Source organism: Salvelinus namaycush, chromosome 4, assembly GCF_016432855.1.
Source record: "Salvelinus namaycush isolate Seneca chromosome 4, SaNama_1.0, whole genome shotgun sequence".
Taxonomy (NCBI): Eukaryota; Metazoa; Chordata; class Actinopteri; order Salmoniformes; family Salmonidae; genus Salvelinus; species Salvelinus namaycush.
Window position 1 is genome coordinate 26,149,865 of NC_052310.1, and position 23,546 is coordinate 26,173,410.

Consider the following 23,546-nt stretch of genomic DNA (forward strand, 5'->3'; position numbering starts at 1 on the left):
GTCGAGGGCGTTGTACCTATTTTGATTGTGTCATTCCTGTGTTGGTGGACTTTCTTTTTAAAACACGCTTCTCAGACATCCTTGCTCTCCTACACCTACCACCTAGACGCAACATTATCACAGAATCCCGCACCAGTTCGATGGAGTCAGCGGGAGCGGACGAGCTCCCAGTATCTATGGATGAGCGCGTTCAACACCACACGGCAGTGTTACACCGGCTGGGGACCGCGATGGATCGGCTGATGGCGACGATGGAAAGATGGGAGAGAGGTGGCCTTCCCATACCCCAACCAGTACCACAACCCTCTCCTTCATTGCCTGGGTACAGTGGGATCCGAACGGCGGCCGGGTGCCAGGGGTTCTTACTCCAGATGGAATTATACCTGGCAACCGTTCACCCGACTCCGTCGGGAGGTGAGAGCGTGAACGCCCTCATCTCCTGCCTCTCAGGTAAAGCCCTGGAGTGGGCCAATGCGGTATGGAACGATCCTGACTCTGAGGCAGGAGAAGAGGAGTGCTCAGGACTTTGCCCTAGAATTCCGGGCCTTGGCCGCTGGCGCGGGATGGAACGACAGTGCCCTGATCGATCACTATAGGTGCAGTTTGCGCGAAGACGTCCGTAGGGAGCTAGCCTGTAGAGACACCACCCTCTCCTTGGACCAGCTGATAGACATGTCCATTCGATTGGACAACTTGCTGGCGACCCGTGGACGTCCAGATCGGGTCCTTTCAGTTTCATCCCCCAGCCCTTCCACTCCAACGTCCATGGAGCTAGGAGGTGCTGCAGCGAGGGCGACCGGAGGAGGGGGCCTTTCCTGTACCAGCTGTGGTCGTAGAGGGCACACTGCTGACCGGTGCTGGAGGGGTCCTCCAGGGAGTCGAGACGCCAGGCCGAGCACTGCTCGGGCAACTCAGGTGAGTCGGCACCAGGCTCACCCAGAGCCCCCTGTTGGTCACATGTATGTGTTGATTTTTCCCCCTGAATTTTCCCCTCATTCCCGGCATAAGGCGCTAGTAGATTCGCATTTCCACATCAGGGTTGGTGATGTAGTGTGACCGCATTGCAGCCGTGCGTAATTGGCCGACTCCAACCACGGTAAAGGAGGTGCAGCGGTTCTTAGGGTTTGTCAATTACTACCGGAGATTTATCCAGGGTTTTGGGCAGGTGGCTGCTCCCATTACGTCACTGCTGAAGGGGGGGCCGGCTGAGGCGGACAGGGCTTTTGGTCACCTGAAGGCTCTTTTCACCTCGGCTCCCGTGCTGGCGCATCCGAATCCCTCTTTGGCATTCATAGTGGAGGTGGACGCGTCCGAGGCTGAGATTGGAGCCGTGCTCTCACAGCGCTCGGGTATGCCACCGAAGCTCCGCCCCTGTGCTTTCTTTTTCGCAGAAGCTCAGCCCGGCGGAGCGAAACTATGACGTGGGGGATCGGGAGTTGCTGGCTGTCGTCACGGCCCTGAAGGTGTGGAGACATTGGCTTGATGGGGCTCAACACCCTTTTCTCATCTGGACTGACCACCGTAATCTAGAGTACATTCGGGCAGCGAGGAGACTGAACCCTCGTCAGGCAAGGTGGGCCATGTTTTTCACCCGATTTAGGTTCACCATCTCCTATAGACCAGGCTTCCAGAACACTAAGGCAGACGCACTGTCCCGACTGTATGATACGGAGGAGCAGGCCATCGATCCTACTCCCATCCTCCCGGCCTCTTGTCTGGTGGCACCGGTGAGGTGGGAGGTGGACACAGACATCGAGCGAGCATCGCGTGTAGAGCCTACTCCACCACAGTGTCCAGCTGGACACGTTCCGCTGGAGGTTCGGAACAGGTTGATTTGGTGGGCTCACACGTCCCCCGCGGAGGCCCTGTTTACTCACGTCTTCCGGCACCACGGGGTGCCTGAGGACATTGTTTCTGATCGGGGTCCCCAGTTCACGTCGAGGGTGTGGATGGCGTTCATGGAACGTTTGGGGGTCTCAGTCAGCCTTACCTCGGGTTTTCACCCCGAGAGTAATGGGCAGGTGGAGAGAGTGAACCAGGATGTGGGTAGGTTTCTGCGGTCGTATTGCCAGGACCGGCCAGGGGAGTGGGCGAAGTATATCCCCTGGGCAGAGATGGCCCACAACTCACTCCGCCACTCCTCTACGAACCTATCGCCCTTCCAGTGCGTGTTGGGCTATCAGCCGGTTCTGGTACCATGGCATCAGAGCCAGACCGAGGCTTCTGTGGTGGACGATTGGTTGAGGCGCTCAAGGGAGACCTGGGAGGCCGCCCACGGGTACCTTAAACGGGCCGAGGGGCGGCAGAAGGCAAGTGCTGACCGCCACTGCAGCAAGGCCCCGGTGTTCGCACCGGGGGACCGGGTCTGGCTCTCGACCCGAAACCTGCCCCTCCGCCTGCCCTGCCGGAAGCTGGGTCCGCGGTTTGTGGGGCCGTTTAAAGTCCTGACGAGAATAAACGAGGTGTGTACAGCTCCCCCTTATTACCATATTAACCCCTCGTTTCATGTGTCTCTCCTCAGGCTTCAAGAAGCTGAGGTGCGGGAGGTCCCTCCGCCCCCCCTGGACATCGAGGGGGCGCCGGCGTATGCAGTTCGGGCCATACTGGACTCGAGGCATCGGGTGGGGGTCCTTCAGTACCCCGTGGATTGGGAGGGGTACGGTCCGGAGGAGAGATGCTGGGTGCCGGTGGATGACGTATTGGACCCACCTATGCTGAGAGAGTTTCACCGCCTCCATCCGGATCGCCTTCGAGGCCGGCGTGCTGCGGGAGCCGCGCGTCGGGGGGGGGGGGGGGGGTACTGTCACGACTTCTACCAAAGGTAGCTCCTCTCCCTGTTCGGGCGGCGCTCGGCGGTCTACTAGCCATCACCGATCCCTTTTTCCTTTTCTGTTTGTTTTGTCTTTGGTTCTTTTTCACACATGGTTTCATTTGCGTTCATTTCTGTGTGTATATATGTACCCTGTTGCATGCTTAAGTTTGTGCGAGATTTGTCTTTCTTTGTGATGTGCTCGGTGAGGTTATGCCGTTATTTGTTTTCACGGATTCTTAAGTGTGTGATTGTCGGAACTTTGTTTGTTCCAACATTATCACATTAGGCTTTATTACCCAAAGACATCGTAAATCTCCTCTGTCAGTGCTATCTCATAGCCATCTGAGCCATCCGTCTGCCCAGCGCCGTCTGAGCCGCCCGTCTGCCCAGCGCCGTCTGAGCCGCCCATCTGTCCCGAGCCATTAGAGCCGTCCGTCAGTCAGGAGCCACTAGAGCCGTCCGTCAGTCAGGAGCCGCCAGAGCCGTCAGCCAGTCAGGAGCCGCCAGAGCCGCCAGCCAGTCAGGAGCCGCCAGAGCCGCCAGCCAGTCAGGAGCTGCCAGAGCCACCAGCCAGTCAGGAGCTGCCAGAGCCGCCAGCCAGTCAGGAGCTGCCAGAGCCGCCAGCCAGTCATGAGCTGCCCTCCAGTCATGAGCTGCCCTCCAGTCATGAGCTGCCCTTCAGTCATGAGCTGCCCTTCAGTCATGAGCTGCCCTTCAGCCCGGAGCTGCCCCTCAGTCCGGAGCTGCCCTTCAGCCCGGAGCTGCCCCTCAGTCCGGAGCTGCCCCTCAGTCCGGAGCTGCCCCTCAGTCCGGAGCTGCCATTAGTCCGGAGCTGCCTCTCTGTCCGGACCTGCCCTTCAGTCCGGAGCTGCCCCTCTGTCCTGAGCTACCTCTCTGTCCTGAGCTACCTCTCTGTCCTGAGCTACCTCTCTGTCCTGAGCTACCTCTCTGTCCTGAGCTACCTCTCTGTCCTGAGCTACCTCTCTGTCCTGAGCTACCTCTCTGTCCTGAGCTGTCTCCTCAAAGTAGTGGGGACCTTGGTGAGGATTCCTAGGCCAAGGTCGGGGGCGAGGGTCGCCACTCAAAGGACGCTAAGGAGGGGGACAAAGACAATGGTGGAGTGGTGGCCTCGTCCTGCACCGGAGCCGCCACCGCGGACAGATGCCCACCCAGACCCTCCCCTTGAGTTTTAGGGGTGCGTTCGGAGTCCGCACCTCAGGAGGGGGGTACTGTCACGTTCTGACCATAGTTCTTGTGTGTTTTACTTGTTTTAGTGTTGGTCAGGACGTGAGCTGGGTGGGCATTCTATGTTGTGTGTCTAGTTTGTCTGTTTCTATGTTTGGCCTAATATGGTTCTCAATCAGAGGCAGATGTTTTGTGTTGTCTCTGATTGGGAATCATATATAGGTGGCTTGTTTTGTGTTGGGATTTTGTGGGTGGTTGTTTCCTGTCTCTGTGTTCTCTGCACCAGATAGGGCTGTATCGGTTTGCCACATTTGTTATTTTGTATTGTGTAAGTGTTCACAGTTTCGTTTAATTAAACATGTTGAACACGAGCTACGCTGCGTCTTGGTCCGATCCCTGCTACACCTCCTCTTCAGATGAAGAGGAGGAAGGCTGCCGTTACAGCTGCTCCATCCTCATCCACTGTCGCTTCCTCAACCCGCTCCTGGAAGTCACAACAACACAAATTGGTCATTATTTTCAGAAAAAAAATGATCTAAATGCCGGTTTAACGGCGACTCCCCACTACATTCCTTATGTACTAGCACAATAATTTAGCTATACTGACCGACTGGATTAAAGTGAAGTAAAAAAGAAATAATAAAGTGCTCTTTTTAATCATACCCTTCTCTTACTCTTGACCCGAGCTGGTGCATGTTTGACAGCGTCTGCTATTTTGTCATCTACCTCTTGGTAGGTAGCCTTGGGGTGTGCTTTCAGAAGAAGAAAAAAATTATAATGATAATTATATACAGTATATCACAAAAGTGAGTACACCCCTCACATTTTTGTAAATTTGAGTATATCTTTTCATATGACAACACTGAAGAAATGACACTTTGCTACAACGTAAAGTAGTGAGTGTACAGCTTGTAAAGCAGTGTAAATTTGCTGTCCCCTCAAAATAACACACAGCCATTAATGTCTAAACCGCTGGCAACAAAAGTGAGTACACCCCTAAGTGAAAATGTCCAAATTGGGCCCAAAGTGTCAATATTTTGTGTGGCCACCATCATTTTCCAGCACTGCCTTAACCCTCTTGGGCATGGAGTTCACCAGAGCTTCACAGGTTGCCACTGGAGTCCTCTTCCACTCCTCCATGACGACATCACGGAGCTGGTGGATGTTAGAGACCTTGCACTCCTCCACCTTCCGTTTGAGGATGCCTCACAGATGCTCAATAGGGTTTAGGTCTGGAGACATGCTTGCCCAGTCCACCACCTTTACCCTCAGCTCCTTTAGCAAGGCAGTTGTCGTCTTGGAGGTGTGTTTGGGGTTGTTATCATGTTGGAATACTGCCCTGCAGCCCAGTCTCCGAAGGGAGGGGATCATGCTCTTCAGTATGTCACAGTACATGTTGGCATTCAAGGTTCCCTCAATGAACTGTAGCTCCCCAGTGCCGGCAGCACTCATGTAGCCCCAGACCATGACACTCCCACCACCATGCTTGACTGTAGGCAAGACACACTTGTCTTTGTACTCCTCACCTGGTTGCCGCCACACACGCTTGACACCATCTGAACCAAATAAGTTTATCTTGGTCTCATCAGACCACAGGACATGGTTCCAGTAATCCATGTCCTTAGTCTGCTTGTCTTCAGCAAACTGTTTGCGGGCTTTCTTGTGCATCATCTTTAGAAGAGGCTTCCTTCTGGGACGACAGCCATGCAGACCAATTTGATGCAGTGTATGGCGTATGGTCTGAGCACTGACAGGCTGACCCCCCACCCCTTCAACCTCTGCAGCAATGCTGGCAGCACTCATACGTCTATTTCCCAAAGACAACCTCTGGATATGACGCTGAGCACGTGCACTCAACTTCTTTGGTCGACCATGGCGAGGCCTATTCTGAGTGGAACGTGTCCAGTTAAACCGCTGTATGGTCTTGGCCACCGTGCTGCAGCTCAGTTTCAGGGTCTTGGCAATCTTCTTATAGCCCAGGCCATCTTTATGTAAAGCAACAATTCTTTTTTTCAGATGCTCAGAGAGTTCTTTGCCATGAGGTGCCATGTTGAACTTCCAGTGACCAGTCAGTATGAGGGAGTGTGAGAGCGATGACACCAAATTTAACACACCTGCTCCCCATTCACACCTGAGACCTTGTAACACTAACGAGTCACATGATACCGGGGAGGGAAAATGGCTAATTGGGCCCAATTTGGACATTTTCACTTAGGGGTGTACTCACTTTTGTTGCCAGCGGTTTAGACATGAATGGCTGTGTGTTGAGTTATTTTGAGGGGACAGCAAATTTACACTGCTTTACAAGCTGTACACTCACTACTTTACATTGTAGCAAGGTGTCATTTCTTCAGTGTTGTCACACGAAAAGATATACTCAAATATTTACAAAAATGTGAGGGGTGTACTCACTTTTGTGATATACTGTATATATAAATACAGTTGAAGTCGGAAGATTACATACACTTTAGCCAAATACTTTTAAACTCAGTTTTTCACAATTCCTGACATTTAAACCTAGTAAAATTCCCTGTCTTAGGTCAGTTAGGATCACTACTTTATTTTAAGGATGTGAAATGTCAGAATAATAGAGAGAATGATTTTTTAAAACTTTTATTTCTTTCATCACATTTCCAGTGGGTCAGAAGTTTACATACAATTAGTATTTGGTAGCATTGCCTTTAAATTGTTTAACTTGGGTCAAACGTTTCGGCTAGCCTTCCACAAGCTTCCCACAATAAGTTGGGTGAATTTTGGCCCATTCCTCCTGACCTCCAGCTGGTGTAACTGAATCAGGTTTGTAGGCCTCCTTACTTGCACACACTTTTTCAGTTCTCCCCACAAATGTTCTATGGGATTGAGGTCAAGGCTTTGTGATGGCCACTCCAATACATTGACTTTGTTGTCCTTAAGCCATTTTGCCACAACTTTGGTAGTATGGTTGGGGTCATTGTCCATTTGGAAAACCCATTTGCGACCAAGCTTTAACTTCCTGACTAATGTCTTGAGATGTTGCCTCAATATATCCACATAATTTTTCTACCTCATGATGCCAACTATTTTGTGTAGTGCACCAGTCCCTCCTGCAGCAAAGCACCACCACAACATGATGCTGCCACCCCCGTGCTTCACGGTTGGGATGGTGTTCTTCGGCTTGCAAGCCTCCCCCTTTTTCCTCCAAACATAACGAGGGTCATTATGGCCAACAGTTCTATTTTTGTTTCATCAGACCAGAGGACATTTCTCGAAAAAGTACGATCTTTGTCCCCATGTGCAGTTGCAAACCGTAGTCTGGCTTTTTTATGGCGGTTTTGGAGCAGTGGCATCTTACTTGCTGAGCGGCCTTTCAGGTTATGTCGATATAGGACTCATTTTACTGTGGATATAGATACTTTTGTACCTGTTTCCTAGAGCATCTTCACAAGGTCCTTTGCTGTTGTTCTGGGATTGATTTGCACTTTTCGCACCAAATTACGTTAATCTCTAGGAGACAGAACGCGTCTCTGAGGCACTGAGTTTGAAGGTAGGCCTTGAAATACATCCACAGGTACACCTCCAATTGACTTAAATGGTGTCAATTAGCCTATCAGAAGCTTCTGAAGCCATGAAATCATTTTCTGGAATTTTCCAAGCTGCTTAAAGGCACAGTCATCTTAGTGTATGTACATTTCTGAACCACTGGAATTGTGATACAGTGAATTATAAGTGAAATAATCTGTCTGTAAACAATTGTTGGAAAAAATTACTTGTGTCATGCTCAAAGTAGATGTCCTAACCGACTTGCCAAAACTATCGTTTGTTAACAAGAAATTTGTAGAGTGGTTGAAAAACGAGTTTTGATGACTCCAACCTAAGGGTATGTAAACTTCCGATTTCTACTGTATATACATTTGCGCTATTTGCGCCCATCTCGGTGAACTAATCCATTGCGGAGGCCTAGACTAAAAGCCAATTTATGCTCGGTTCTAAAATGTGGTGGGAGGCTCCATATGGAGGGTGTGACACAATTGCGGAGCCTCCAGAGGCATGCAGAGGCCAAATCCAGCTCTGTACCGCATCGCCATGCGCCTCCCAAATTTTGTAACAGTGCATAGAGCTCTGTATAGCTCTGCATTGACATGATTGGTTGATGGTAGGTGGGGGCGGTATATCCTGTATACAGCTCTGCACTGCTCCGCGAAGCGCAAGAAGTATGAATGCCCTGACTTATGCTGAGGACATTCTTGCCCCGACTTCTACTGAGGCCATACCACCGTAAATGCTGCATAGCCAATGTAGACTTCTGATTGACCATGCGCCAAGATGCACAATGCACATCTCTCTCCAGAATGTGCTCTCTCCCCCCAATTTGTGCACATTCATTGTTTCATAACTTTATTGTGTAAATTATTTGTGTTTTTTATATCAATTCCCCATTACATATATCACCAGTAGTATAGTCGTGGCCAAAATGACACAAATATCATTGTGAATGACACAAATATTAATTTTCAAAGTCTGCTGCCTCAGTTTATATGATGTCAATTTGCATATACTCCAGAATGTTATGAAGAGTGATCAGATGAATTGCAATTAATTGCAAAGTCCCTCTTTGCCATGCAAATTAACTGAATCCCCAAAAAACATTTCCACTGCATTTCAGCCCTGCCACAAAGGACCAGCTGACATCATGTCAGTGATTCTCTCATTAACACAGGTGTGAGTGTTGACAAGGACAAGGCTAGGGATCACTCTGTCATGCTGATTGAGTTCGAATAACAGGCTGGAAGCTTCAAAAGGAGGGTAGTGCTTGGAATCATTGTTCTTCCTCTGTCAACGATGGTTACCTGCAAGAAAACACGTGCCGTCATCATTGCTTTGCACAAAAAGGGCTTCACAGGCAATGATAATGTTGCCAGTAAGATTACACCTAAATCAACCATTTATTGGATCATCAAGAACTTCAAGGAGAGCGGTTCAATTGTTGTGAAGAACGCTTCAGGGCGCCCAAGAAAGTCCAGCAAGCGCCAGGACCATCTCTTAAAGTTGATTCAGCTGCGGGATCAGGGCACCACCAGTACAGAGCTTGCTCAGGAACGGCAGCAGGCAGGTGTGAGTGCATCTGCACGCACAGTGAGGCGAAGACTTTTGGAGGATGGCCTGGTGTCAAGAAGGGCAGCAAAGAAGCCACTTCTCTCCAGGAAAAACATCAGGGACAGACTGATATTCTGCAAAGGGTACGGGGATTGTACTGCTGAGGACTGGGGTAAAGTCATTTTCTCTGATGAATCCCCTTTCCGATTGTTTGGGGCATCCGGAAAAAAGCGTGTCCGGAGAAGACAAGGTGAGCACTAACATCAGTCCTGTGTCATGCCAACAGTAAAGCATCCTGAGACCATTCATGTGTGGGGTTGCTTCTCAGCCAAGGGAGTGGGCTCACTCACAATTTTGCCTAAGAACACAGCCATGAATAAAGAATGGTACCAACACATCCTCCGAGAGCAACTTCTCCCAACCATCCAAGAACAGTTTGGTGACGAACAATGCCTTTTCCAGCATGATGGAGCACCTTGCCATAAGGCAAAAGTGATAACTAAGCGGCTCAGGGAACAAAACATCGATATTTTGGGTCCATGGCCAGGAAACTCCCCAGACCTTAATCCCATTGAGAACTTGTGGTCAATCCTCAAGAGGCGGGTGGACAAACAAAAACCCACAAATTCTGACAAACTCCAAGCATTGATTATGCAAGAATGGGCTGCCATCAGTCAGGATGTGGCCCAGAAGTTAATTGATAGCATGCCAGGGCGGAGTGCAGAGGTCTTGAAAAAGAAGGGATACCACTGCAAATATTGACTCTTTGCATCAACTTCATGTAATTGTCAATAAAAGCCTTTGACACTTATGAAATGCTTGTAATTATACTTCAGTATTCCATAGTAACATCTGACAAAAATATCTAAAGACACTGAAGCAGCAAACTTTGTGGAAATTAATATTTGTGTCATTCTCAAAACTTTTGGCCACGACTGTACATTTACTGTTAATTCCTTTAATTTCTAATCTACAATGTTTGTTACTTTGGTTACGGTCATTTATTTTAATGCAGTCAATATTATTATTCCAGTCTTCCTGTTCTCATTATCGGAGTGGACACATTGTTTGCAGAGTGCACAACCTATGCTACACTTGTGAGAAACAACTTTTGTTTTATTTAATTCAATTTAGGAGTTCTGTCAATTTAGTCATTATCTTTTGTTTGGAGAGCTCCTGTCAATGTTGAGTAAAGACGAGCGTATAGGCTACCTGGCCTGCGTGCAAATGTATGCATATATAGTGCCTTCAGAAAGTATTCAGACCCCTTGACTTTTTCCACATTTTGTTATGTTACAGCTTTATTCTAAAATTGATTAAATAAAACATTTTCCTCAGCTATCTACACACAATACTTCACAACGACAAAGCAAAAACAGGTTTAGACATTTTTGCAAATTTATATAAAATAAAAAAGTATTCAGACCCTTTGCTATGAGACTCGAAATTGAGCTCAAGTGCATCCTGTTCCCATTGATCATCCTTGAGATGTTTCTACAACTTGATTGGAGTATACCTGTGGTAAATTCAATTGATTGGACATGATTTGGAAAGACACACACCTGTCTATATAAGGTCCCACAGTTGACAGTGCATGTCAGAGCAAAAACCAAGCCAGGAGGTCAAAGGAATTGTCCGTAGAGCTCCGAGAATGGATAATGTTGAGGCACAGATCTGGGGAAGGGTACCAAAAAATGTCTGCTACATTGAAGGTCCACAAGAACACAGTGGCCTCCATCATTCTTAAATGGAAGAAGTTTTGAACCACCAAGACTCTTCCTAGAGCTGGCCGCCCGGCCAAACTGAGCAATCGGTGGAGAAGGAATTTGGTCAGGGAGGTGACCAAGAACCCGATGACAGAGCTCTAGAGTTCCTCTGTGGAGATGGGAGAACCTTCCAGAAGGACAACCATCTCTGCAGCACTCCACCAATCAGACCTTTATGGTAGAGTGGCCAGACAGAAGCCCCTCCTCAGTAAAATACACATGACAGCCCGCTTTGAGTTTGCCAAAAGGCACCTAAAGACTCTCAGGCCATGAGAAACAAGATTCTCTGGTCTGATGAAACCAAGATTTAACTATTTGGCCTGAATGCCAAGCGTCACGTCTGGAGGAAACCTGGCACCATCCCTATGGTGAAGCATGGCGGTGGCAGCATTATGCTGTGGGGATGTTTTTCAGCAGCAGGGACTGGGAGACTAGTCAGGATCGAGGCAAAGATGAATGGAGCAAAGTACAGAGAGATCCTTAAAGAAAACCTGCTCCAGAGCACTCAGGACCTCAGACTGGGGCGAAGGTTCACCTTCCAACAGGACAATGACCCTAAGCTTCGGGACAAGTCTCTGAATGTCCTTGAGTGGCCCATCCAGAGCCCAGACTTGAACCCGATCGAACATCTCTGGAGAGAGCTGAAAATAGTTGTGCAGCAACGCTCCCCATCCAACCTGACAGAGATTGAGAGGATCTGCAGAGAAGAATGGGAGACACTCTCCAAATACAGGGGTGCCAAGCTTGTAGCGTCATACCCAAGAAGACTCGATTCTGTAATCGCTGCCAAAGGTGCTTCAACAAATTACTGAGTAAAGGGTCTGAATATTTATGTAAATGTAATATTTAATTTTTTATAAATCAGCAAAAAAATATATCTAAAAACATGTTTCTCCTTTGTCATTATCATGTGTAGATTGATGAGGGGGGGGAAACTATTGATTACATTTTTGAATAAGGCTGTAACATAACAAAATGTGGAAAAAGTTATGGGGTCTGAATAATTACCAAAGCCACTGTAAATGTGCCCAGTTGGGGATATGATAAAATTTCTGATTTGCTTAATGCACCTGTGGAGCTTCTCAAAGTAATGTTTTCTTCACCTCAAACAGCAAGCAAACAAAGTCTGTTTTTACATCCATTGACAATTACAATAGTTCCTCAATGTATTTGAAAAATCTTTCCAGCTCTTTCCCTTTTGATAACCACTCAGCATGAAAGGGAAAAATACCATGCTCTGATCCAGTGGAAACTTCATAAAATAGGCTTCTTATCAGTGCTTGACTTGGACTGAAATAGGTTTCCGCTACTCATTTTGGGTGCTGGTACTGTTTATATTTAGGTGTAGGAGCTCCACAATACTTTTGAGCTAATAGTCTTTAAGAGGAACAGGAGCTCAAGCAGTGGAAGATTTGAGGTACCAGTACTCAGCTCTGGTAAGCTCCTGCCCAAGTCAAGCATTGCTTCTTATCCCTTGCGCAAATAGCCTACAGCTGTGTCTGTCCGAGCTCACTGGCATGGAAACTGAGAGCCCAGAATATTTTATACAATGTTGCAAGTTCGCTAGAGCAAGCTGGACCCAAGTTAATAGTTGATACAATGTTTCAAGTTCGTTGCAGACAGGCCATGTGTAGCCAATGTGATTTATAGGATATTTATTTTTATCAGGATATTTTCTACCTGCAGGCTGCAATGTTTTTATTTGTTGGCTTTATGTAGGCTATTTTTACATAGTTGGCAATAGAAGTTACTTTTTAGGTTTGTATCATTTTCATTTAGATTTGGATAGAATTTTGATTAACGTCATGACAATGATTTTGAGATATGAAGACGTTATTATAAATTAAATGAAACTGTTTCACAAAAAGGTGTATTTGAAAACCATAACTGGCACACAGATCGGTAGAAATTGTAAGATAAATTGACATTCCACATGAGAAAGGTTGCCGACTCCTCGTGTAGCCTATTACCGGCAACTTCAGGAGAGTAATGGCAGAATCTCTGAAAGCCAGCAGGAGCAAGAGGAGAACAGTTGGGTCAGGTTAAGTTTTTTTTCTTCTGGTTATCTAGATCTCTGGCATCAAACCGTAAGCTTAAAGCATCAGACAAGCTCAATGCATATAGCTGATTTTATTAAAACACATAGGGTGTGTCTATATGTGGAAAAAGACACATTTAAAAATGTAGAGTAATCGAGTGGTCGAAAGAACATAGAACTTTCGGTCGACCAAAATTTTATTTAGTTGGGGACAGCCCTATTATATTCAGATGTGTCTCCTAGCCTACCATCTTTATACATCAATGGCTGTTTGCGGTATAAGAAGTGTAACAATAAACATGTCAGACATGTTCTTTCCAAAGAAATCTCCCCAGAACAGTAAAAAAAGTATGTATCTGTAACCAAGAAAATAATAAAAAAATATTTGTCTTTGCCTATACCACCCAAGGCCAAAGAGAACCATTTAAAAATTATAAATAATATTTATTCATCAAATTAATTTTAAAGATTGAAATTCAGTGTAGAGTGTAATTACTGCACATTTTGTCGGAATGACATTGACACTACTGAACATATTTTATTTCGCTGTGATTATATTACCACTTCCTGGGTGGAGTTACATGATTTATTACTTTCAAAGAATATTAATATTGCCAATTTCACATACAATGTCATCAGATTTGGTTTATTCCAAGATGATAATAATTTCAATTTCATGGTCAATAATGTAATTGTATTAGCCAAATTCTTTATATACAAATGTAGATTTTTGAAAACTACCTCTTTATTACAGATTTTTGAAAGAGAGCTTGATATTTTTGTGCAATCATTAAGATTTGTTAAAGACAAATGTGCCCCGAAACTCCTTGCCTTTGATACATAGAAGCTGATATGATATGTATAATTGAATGTACAGTATAAAGTATAAGACCTCTGTGACATTTAAGTGTTTATATATATATATACGCATACACTTATTTATTATCATTATTTGCCTTTTTTTTATTTATTTTTTACATTTCCTTTTTTAAACCTGTGTGCTTGGTTATGTTCTTTGCTAAATATGCATTTTGAATGTATAATTCAAGTTTCGTATATGTTTGTACAATTTGAAAAGTTTAATAAAAACATAAAATACAATAACAGCAACAAAAATTAACAAACAAAAAAACGAATGTTCACATATGCCGATTCATGGACCGTCTATATCCGAGTTGCATCTGGTATATACCGACCAACATCACATGCGCACTAGCACTCAGTAACAGCGGCCAAAAACATGGCTGGCATTGGATGAATATAAAATGTTAATATCTTCGGCTGTGAGTGATGAAAAAGAAATCGTCCTCAGCGACAATTATTTTAAGAATTCAATGGATGTTTTGTGCACAAAGGTGATGAATAAACTGTCTTATTAGGAATTTTCAAATTTGACTTCTCAACGTGACTGTGTGCGTTAATGGAAGTTGTCTTTCTGGGCCAAGCGTCAGTTAAACTGCAGTACCGAAGCAAAATTGTAGGAGCAGTTGAACCCTTGCCCCTTAAATGCGCTACATGGTCAATCTGGTAGCTGCATTAGCCATGCAGCATTTACTGCCATGCGGCCTCCGCAGAAGTCTGAGCAAACGGTGCAGTGCAGAACTGTTGTCAATCAGAAGTCTACATTGGCCATGCAGCATTTATTGTGGTATGGCCTTAGTAGAAGTCAGGACATTCATACTTCTTGCGCTTCGTGGCGCAGTGCAGAGCTGTATACAGGACCTCCTGCCCTCACCTACCGTCAACCAATCATGTTAATACGGAGCTATATGGAGCCCTCTGGATACGGCGATGCGGTACAGAGCTCAATTTGGCCTCTGCATACCTCTGGAGGCACCGCTATTGCGTCACACCATCCATGCGGCGCCTCAGACGACTATTTTTAGATTAAGCATAAATTGGCTTTTAGACAGTTCATAATTGGCGAACGCGAGTAGATTACCTTTAAAACAACAGGCGGAGATGTTGGACACAGTCTCCAGTTCTTATTATACCCAGAGAGGAAGAGGCAAAGAGAGAGGCCCTCCAAGTTTCGTAATACTTAAGTAGGACACGTGACATTCCGGCAACTTTGAAAGATCACTTAATATCGGAGTTGTCTCGAGATGGTTATGCATATTCATGATATGAAAGCTAGTAGTATAGCATCTCTTGCCATTTTATACAGGGGGTTGACGTTAACAACCCTCATTGAATATTAAAATATTATAAAAATAATTAGACAACCACCAATCCAAAGAGAGAAATAGGCGGAGCCCACCATGCCGCTTTGTGGACAACGACTCCAATTGTTAGGGCGGAGAGACAAGTGTCTTGTCAGTATATCCAAAATCTTCGTTTGACTGCAGTGCAGTCTGGGGCTACGGGCCCTGCTATCTGGGATCCTCGGGACGTCCCTACCTAATTGATGTTGACATTTCAAATGGTTAATGTAAGGGTTTGGGTAAGGTTAGGGACGACTCAAGGATTCTGCAAAGCACTGACCGTGAGGCGACTGTCGTAACCATCTACTTGAAATGGTGAGTTTTCAAGAAAGCTTGCATGTAGTTTCTAGGAAAAATGTTGTATAAAGGAGACGGACGTTTTTGGGAATGTGGTATTATTGAATCAGCAGCCTTATTTTTGGTTTAGTTTACGGAATAACTTGATAGCTAGCTAGATAGCTTTTGCTAACGCTTTTAGCTAAAGCTAGCCAAAATTAAGTCAGTTTATTGTGGCAAACAAAGTAACATTACAAATGCATAGTTAACTACTTTAAGTGGTCTTGGTCATGGCAAGTCTGTGTGGCTAGGCGATATGCTAGCTAGTTGTATCAGGCTCAGGCTTTTAGATGACGGAAATCAAGGCTTTTGACCAAACAAACCAAGGCAGGGGTATCAACTAGAGAACGACTGCCCCCTCGCATTGAGGATTTCACGTTGAAGGCCGACGGTTGAACTGCACGCATTCTTTCCTAAAACAGAATCCCCATTATAGTGAATGGAGAAATGACGATCTTCGTGGTCAATATTCGTGTATATATATACAAAAACATCTAACATGATCATTTCCCCAAAAATTGCTTGTATTTCACCAGATGTATGTCATTGGAACGATTACTTTCAAATCACAGTTAAGTATAATTTAGTTGCTAATTGCAGCCTGTAGTACCTTGTTCGGCCTTCAACGAGATCAAATCAATGTTATGTCACATGCTCGGGAATATCTTCCTTTACTTACAACCCCTTAACCAACAATGCATTTAAGAAAATATTTACTAAATAAAATAAGAATGAGGTTTATATACAGGGGGTACCGAATCAATGCGCGGGGAACAGGTTAGTCGAGGTAATTTGTACATGTAGGTAGGGGTAAAGTGACTCCATGAGGGGGAAGTACTGGGCTAGCTTGCTACATCACTTCCTAGAATAGTTCAAACATTGTGTAACGGATGTGAAATGGCTAGCTAGTTAGCGGGTACGCGCTACTAGCGTTTCAATCAGTTACGTCACTTGCTCTGAAACCTAGAAGTAGTGTTGCCCCGCAAGGGCCGCGGCTTTTGTGGAGCGATGGGTAACGACGCTTCGTGGGTGTCAGTTGTTGATGTGTGCAGAGGGTCCCTGGTTCGCGCCCGTGTCGGGGCGAGGGTTTTTCAAAGAAATACTTCATATAAGGTGTGTCATGTAAGTTTACCCTGCGTGACTCTTTGATAACCGTGCAAATCTCTATCGGACAAGGTCACCTTTAAAAAAATATATATATATTCGCCTGTAATTCCCCCCCCCCCCAAAAAAACCCGAAATGCTAGTGTGGCTATCATACTACATATCTTGTCGCAAGCTTTGACGTCAATCAAGGAACATTTCTCCATACATACTCATTAAGTAGCAAGTAACCTAGCAAATAACGTAGATATCGTAGCCTTTTTAATTTCTCGTGTAAATAATTGATATTGTGCGTATTTTTCAAAATACCTAGCTAACTACCGTAGCATTTAAAAATTACTATAATTTTTTTATTACTCTCTGCTTTTGTAGCGAACTAGCGAACATTTGGTCTCGCCGTCGATCAGAAGCATCTGTGCTATGTACCGGATTGTAACCACTACTCCAATAAGCATACGTGTATTTTTTTACATCGTTTTCCGACCTCCTAAGTGAAAGGCGTCGCTGGAGCCATGTGATAAGGTAAGCCCTGTTTGCTAGCTGCTAACAAGCAATTTTGGTTAAATCAAAGATCTGTGTTTAGCTAGGTGCTTATGAACATTTGCTAGATAACCACCGACTGTAACGTTAGTTACTTGTACAATGCACGTTACCTTCATTACAAGTTAAAAATAAAACCAGCGTAGGCTAGCATAGTGACTGTTGTGACCTTTTTATTGACATGTCTTTAGTGAGCTATCCAGCTAACGTTACTTTTTTCACGTGGTGACATGCTAGCTAGCGTTAGCCCACAAGGGAAGGGTTATTTAGCTAGCTGAGTCTTGAATTCACCGTTCATGTAGTCAGGCTTTTTAGTTAACGTTAGGCCGGCACCGTGGCAAGAATAGTTGCTTAGCTAGCCTGTTAGGCTGGCTGGCCCGACACCGGTACACTTATGACAACATCCAGCTCAAGTGCAGGGCGCGAAATTCAAAAGATATTTTTTTTAAATATTTAACTTTCACACATTAACAAGTCCAATACAGCATATGAAAGGTACACATCTTGTGAATCAAGCCAACATGTCCGATTTTTAAAATGTTTTACAGGGAAGACAAAATATGTAAATCTATTAGCTAACCACGTTAGCAAAAGACACCACTTTTCTAACTCCATCAGTTTCTTACTCCATCACTAGCTATCACAAATTCGACCAAATAAAGAAATAAATAGCCACTAACCAAGAAAAAACTTCATCAGATGACAGTCTGATAACATATTTATGTATAGCATATGTTTTGTTCGAAAAATTTGCATATTTCAGGTATAAATCATAGTTTACATTTCAGCTACAATCAGAAATTGCACCGAAAGCAGCCATAATATTTACAGACACCAACGTCAAATACCTAATTACTCATCATAAAACATTTCTGAAAAATACATAGTGTACAGTAAATGAAAGACAGGCATCTTGTGATGCCAGACAATATTTCCGATTTATTAAGTGTTTTACAGCGAAAACAAAATGTAGCGTTATATTAGCTTAGCTTAGCACAATAGAAACACTTGGGCGCCGGCGACTACGACAGATATATGAAATAACATCATAAATTGGGTCTTACTTTTGCTGATCTTTCATCAGAATGTTGAACAAGGTGTCCTTTGTCCAGATGAGTCGTTGTTTGGATTCAGAATGGCAACTTTCCCTCTTCATTTAGCATGGGCACTAGCCGAGTGCTACATATCTCTCCAACGTAAACACAGTCAGAGAACGCAACACGGCAAAACTCCCGAAAAAATTTCAATAATCTGATTAAACTATATTGAAAAAACATACATTACGATGATATGGTCACATGTATCAAATAAAATCCGAGCCGGAGATAGTTGTCATCCATTACGGCAGCAAAACAGAAGGCAATCGCACTTCCAAGTCGCGCGCTTCAGAGTACCGGAAGTGGACGGTCACGTCAAAGAAATAGCTTTTATTCCACCCCAGACCAAGATAAACACAAAATTTCTTCTCTCACATCATCTTGACACCCAGAGGAAGGCGTATGGAGTGTACGTAGACTCCTACGTGTCATGACCATGTATAGGCAGGAAGTTGAAGAGAGCATATATTTCTGACATTCTACTTCCTGGTCAGGGAAAGTGCTGCCAAATGAGTTCTGTTTCACTCAGAGAAATAATTCCAACGGTTTTAGAAACTAGAGTGTTTTCTATCCAATAATAATAATAATATCCATATTGTACGAGCAAGAATTGAGTACGAGGCCGTTTGAAATGGGCACGATTTCACTGGCTACTCAATACTATCCCTTGCAGTCATAAGAAGCTAGCATGTCAGCACTTAAAACACTGACTACATGAGCAGTAAACTGTTAGCTATCTAAATATCGCCGGGTGGGCTAGCTAGTTAGGCACCTTGGTTGGCTACAGGGCCTAAAAGTAACTTTTTGGTCCACCAGCCACTGTGGCAGGTAGATAAAAAATAATGATTTTTGTTGCCATAATTATATTTTAAAAAACGGATGACCATGCTATTTAATGTTTCTAAAACAATATATATAATTGTAAGAAGTAATGTGGTATATAGCTCTATTTCAGTTTTGTCACCTGAGTCTTTTAATCAAAATCGCAATGTGATGCTGCCCATTTTAAGGGCGGGAGGTTACCGTGGTAACGAGGCCACTCAACCTGTCACGTGTGAGTTTTGGCATCTTCACTCTGTTGAAGCAGCAGATTCAAACTAATGTTGAAAAACAACCAGGCGTGTGAACAAAATAATGTAATTAGCCAAGAAACACGAGGACAAAGTCTCACTTTGTAGACTTTTGAGTAAATTAGACCAACTTGTTCCCTGTGTGCAGCGCCTCCAGAAACTAATCATTCAGTACTTCACTCATTGCGCACAGCTCCCCTGCCCGGCAATGTTTCTGCGTGAGGTGGGATTTAGGATTCTTTGTGCAATTTGCAGCTATTAAAGAAAACAGCAGAAATACTTAAACAGCTACTGCAGCGTTTTTTTAACGCTAAAACTCACACGTGCTCATACTTGACAAAACATTTATTCGCTAATGTAACGTTTTCACCGTAGAGCCCTGCAAATTGAACACCTGAGAACGTGGATGGTGAAATAGACATTCCTACCTGCCAGTACTTAACTTTATCCGCATTTGGTGGGTGGACAGTTTATAATTTTATGCTCTAGTGGGCTAGTTAGCTCCATTAGCTAACGTTGGCTGGCTGGCTCACAAATGACTTGTGACCTCAATGTTTTCCCCATACGAAACAAATGGTTTTGTTCAACGAGTGCATCTGCTGTACATGACTAATCATATTACCTGTGAAGTCAGTTAGAAATGTCAGCAGGGATGGAAATTAAGCTAGCCCCGATGCTATTACTTTTCATACTGGGCAGTAGACAATGTGCCAAACTAGCCTGACACAGCAGTGACATTTTTCCTTTACAAACATCACATGCCACAAATTTAGGACCTGAATGTAGAAATCATGGTCAGCTGGCCAGTGCACAAAATCCTTATCTTCCATCCCTGAATGTCAGTCCCTTTCAGACGATCCCCCTATCACTGTTAGTCCTCCTTATTGACTGTACGGCTGAGGGTTTTAACTTGCCTCTTGAGAATTAGACTCAGGCATACAGCTGTATAACTCATCGCAATACTTCACCTCTTCGGGCAAATAGTACCATAGACTGTCCTGATCATCTAGTTGAGCATTCCAGATGATTCCTCCATCCCAGTAGAAATGTCCCATCCACATAGTAGGATTTTAGATGTGCAGATAGACCAAAGCCCAGTCTATTTTACTGTAACTATAGTCAAGTCTGGGTTATGGTATTTTAATATACACTACATCACCAAAAGTATGTGGACACCTTCTCGTCGAACATCTCATTCCAAAGTCATCAGCATTGATGTGGAGTTGGTCCCCCCCCTTTGCTGCTATAACAGCCTCCACTCTTCTGGGAAGGCTTTCCCCTAGATGTTGGAACATTGCTGCAGGGACTTGCTTCCGTTCAGCCATGAGCATTAGTGCAGTCAGGCACTGATGTTGGGCGATTAGGCCTGGCTCGCAGTCAGCGTTCCAATTAATTCCAAAGGCCTTCGATGGGGTTGAGGTAAGGGCTCTGTGCAGGCCAGTTAAGTTATTCCATATCGATCTCAACAAAACATTTCTGTATGGACCTCGCTTTGTGCACGGGGGCATTGTCACGCTGAAATAGGAACGGGCCTTTCTTAACCTCTACACCCCCCCCCCCCCCCCCCCCCCCCCCCCCCCCCCCTGCAGGACAGTTGATCTAATGTGATTAGCATGAGGTTGTAAGTACCAAGAGAATTTCCCAGGACACAGACATATCTGATATCGGCAGAAAGCTTAAATTCTTGTTAGTCTAACTGCACTGTCCAATTTATAGTAGCTAATACAGTGAAAGAATACCATGCTATTGTTTGAGAGTGCATAGTTATTAACTTATTAATAAACCAATTAGGCACATTTGGGCAGTCTTAATACAACACTTTGACCAGAAATACAATGGTTCATTGGATCAGTCTAAAACTTTGCACATACACTGCTTCCATCTAGTGGCCAAAATCTAAATTGTCCCTAGATTCCTAAGTCATATATTGGCCTTTCTCTTGCATTTCAAAGATGATGGAATCAAGAAAAAAAACGGCATGTTTTTTTTCTCTCTTTGTATTACCATTACCATATCTGTTATATTCGCCTACATTAATTTCACATTTCCACAAACTTCAAAGTGTTTCCTTTAAAATGGTATCAAGAATATGCATATCCTTGCTTTAGGTTCTGAGCTACAGGCAGTTAGATTTGGGTATGTCATTTTAGGCGGAAATTGGGGGGGAAAGGGTCAGATCCTTTTTTTTTTTACTGTTGCCATAAAGTTGGAAGCACAGAATCGTATAGAATGTCATTGTATGCTCTAGCGTTAATATTTCCCTTCACTGGAACTAAGGGGCCAAGTCCGAACCATGAAAAACAGTCCCAGGCCTTTATTCCCCCTCCACTAAACTTTACAGTTGGCACTATGCATTTGGGCAGGTAGTGTTCTCCAGATTCGTCCGTCAGACTGCCAGATGGAGATGCGTGATTCATCACTTCAGAGAAGGCGTGTCCAATGGCGGAGAGCTTTACAGCACTCCAGCTGATGCTTGGCATTGCGCATGGTCATCTTAGGCTTGTGTGCTGCTGTTCGGCCATGGAAACACATTTCATGAAGCTCTCAAGGTTGCTTCCAGAGGCAGTTTGGAACTTGGTAGTGAGTGTTGCAACCAAGGACAGATTGTTACGCGCTTCTGCACTCGGCGGTCCCGTTCTCTGAGCTTGTGTGGCCTACCATTTTGCTGCTTAGCTGTTGTTGCTCCTGGGGGTTTCCATTTCAAAATAACAGCACTTACAGTTGACCGGGGCAGCTCTAGCAGGGCAGAAATGTGGTGAACTGACCTGTTGGAAAAATGGCATCCTATGACGGTGCCACGTTGAGTCACTGAGCTCTTCAGTAAGGCCATTCTACTGCCAATGTTGTCTATGGTGATTGCATGGCTGTGTGCTCGATTTTATACACCTGTTAGCAACATGTTTGGCTGAAATGGCCGAATTCACTCATTTGAAGGGGTATCCACATACTTTTGTGTATATATAGTGTAGATATCATTTTAGTAATCAACCTAGCTAGTAAAAGTAACTTAACTTGTATAATTTTTGTCTTTCAGATGGACGGACTGGAAACCCAGTGACAACACTCCGGTATGTATCTGCCATTTTCTGGTGGGAAAGAGAAATGGCCCTGTATTTACCAGAAAAGGTAGCACATCCACCATGGCAGAAGAGGAAGATCCAGACTGTTGATTGGGAAACAAGAACAAACGATGATGAATGAGTATTATAAACAATACGTTTTCTGTCCAGATAAAGATGGTGATACAGCATTGGAAAAAGACCTACCACTGACCAAATGTCTCTTTGGTTTTCAGTCCAACAGGAGTGCATCCCTCAGGCCATCCGGTGCATGGACATCCTGTGCTAGTGTGATCCGGTTGTGGAGACTCCAGTAAATCGAACCTGTGGCCGGACAGGTCTGTAACGCAGCAAATATGATACAATATTGTGTAAAACATTGAATTTGTAGACGCATCAGAATGTTGGCTTTGTACCCATTTTTAAACATAAGGCTTGGCATGCAGAACGTCAGACTCACCCCACGAGAAGCAGTGCATGATCAACGCCACCCTCGGCAAGGGGATCTGCTGGAAGTGATGTACTCTCTCACTCTGTGTGTAAGACATAATTTAAACATCACATGTATAAATTCTGACTGTGCCCATGATAAAATGTAATGTGAGTTGTGTTGTGAAACTGTGGAGATGCACTCAGACCTGCCTTTGTGATTTGAACTTATGTTAACGACATTACTTTAGTTGGCTGCTTTGAGGAAAACTTGAATGTAATTTAAACTATTCTAGTTGCCTATTGTTTGTGAATGATCTTTATTCATTGTTCACGTCTTTTTCAACAATATCAGATAGTCAGGGATGACCGTGGCCTTCAGCAAGTAAGACACGGGGTAAGAAATCATTTGAACATCACAGAAACAGTATAAATTCCCACTGCCCATGATAGAGTTAACCACTACCTGCCCTCCAGGACACCTACAACACCTGATGTCACAGGAAGGCAAAAAAGATCAAGGACAATAACCAACTGAGCCATGACCTGTTCACCCCGCTTCCATTCAGAAGGCGAGCTCAGTACAGGTGCATCAGAGCTGGGACAGAGCGATAGAAGCTATTTTTCATTCTCAAGGCCATCAGATTGTTAAACAGCCACCACTATCACAGAGAGTGTCGGCTGCCTACCTACAGACTTGATATCATTGGCCACTTTAATAAATGGAACACTTGTCACTTTAATAATGCCACTTTAAGCATGTGACAGGTAGCCTAGTGGTTAGAGCGTTGGACTAGTAACTGAAAAGTTGCAAGATCGGCTCCCCGAGTTGA

General features: G+C 44.6%; 1 long non-coding RNA gene across 1 annotated transcript; it reads right to left on the bottom strand.

Moving 5' to 3' along the window:
* Positions 1-4,381: 4,381 nt before the first annotated feature.
* Positions 4,382-22,379, bottom strand: LOC120045551. The gene is made up of 3 exons (XR_005476717.1): positions 22,344-22,379; positions 4,661-4,749; positions 4,382-4,481 (listed from the first exon to the last, which is right to left on the bottom strand). It is a non-coding gene; the product is annotated as an uncharacterized LOC120045551 (long non-coding RNA).
* Positions 22,380-23,546: the final 1,167 nt, after the last annotated feature.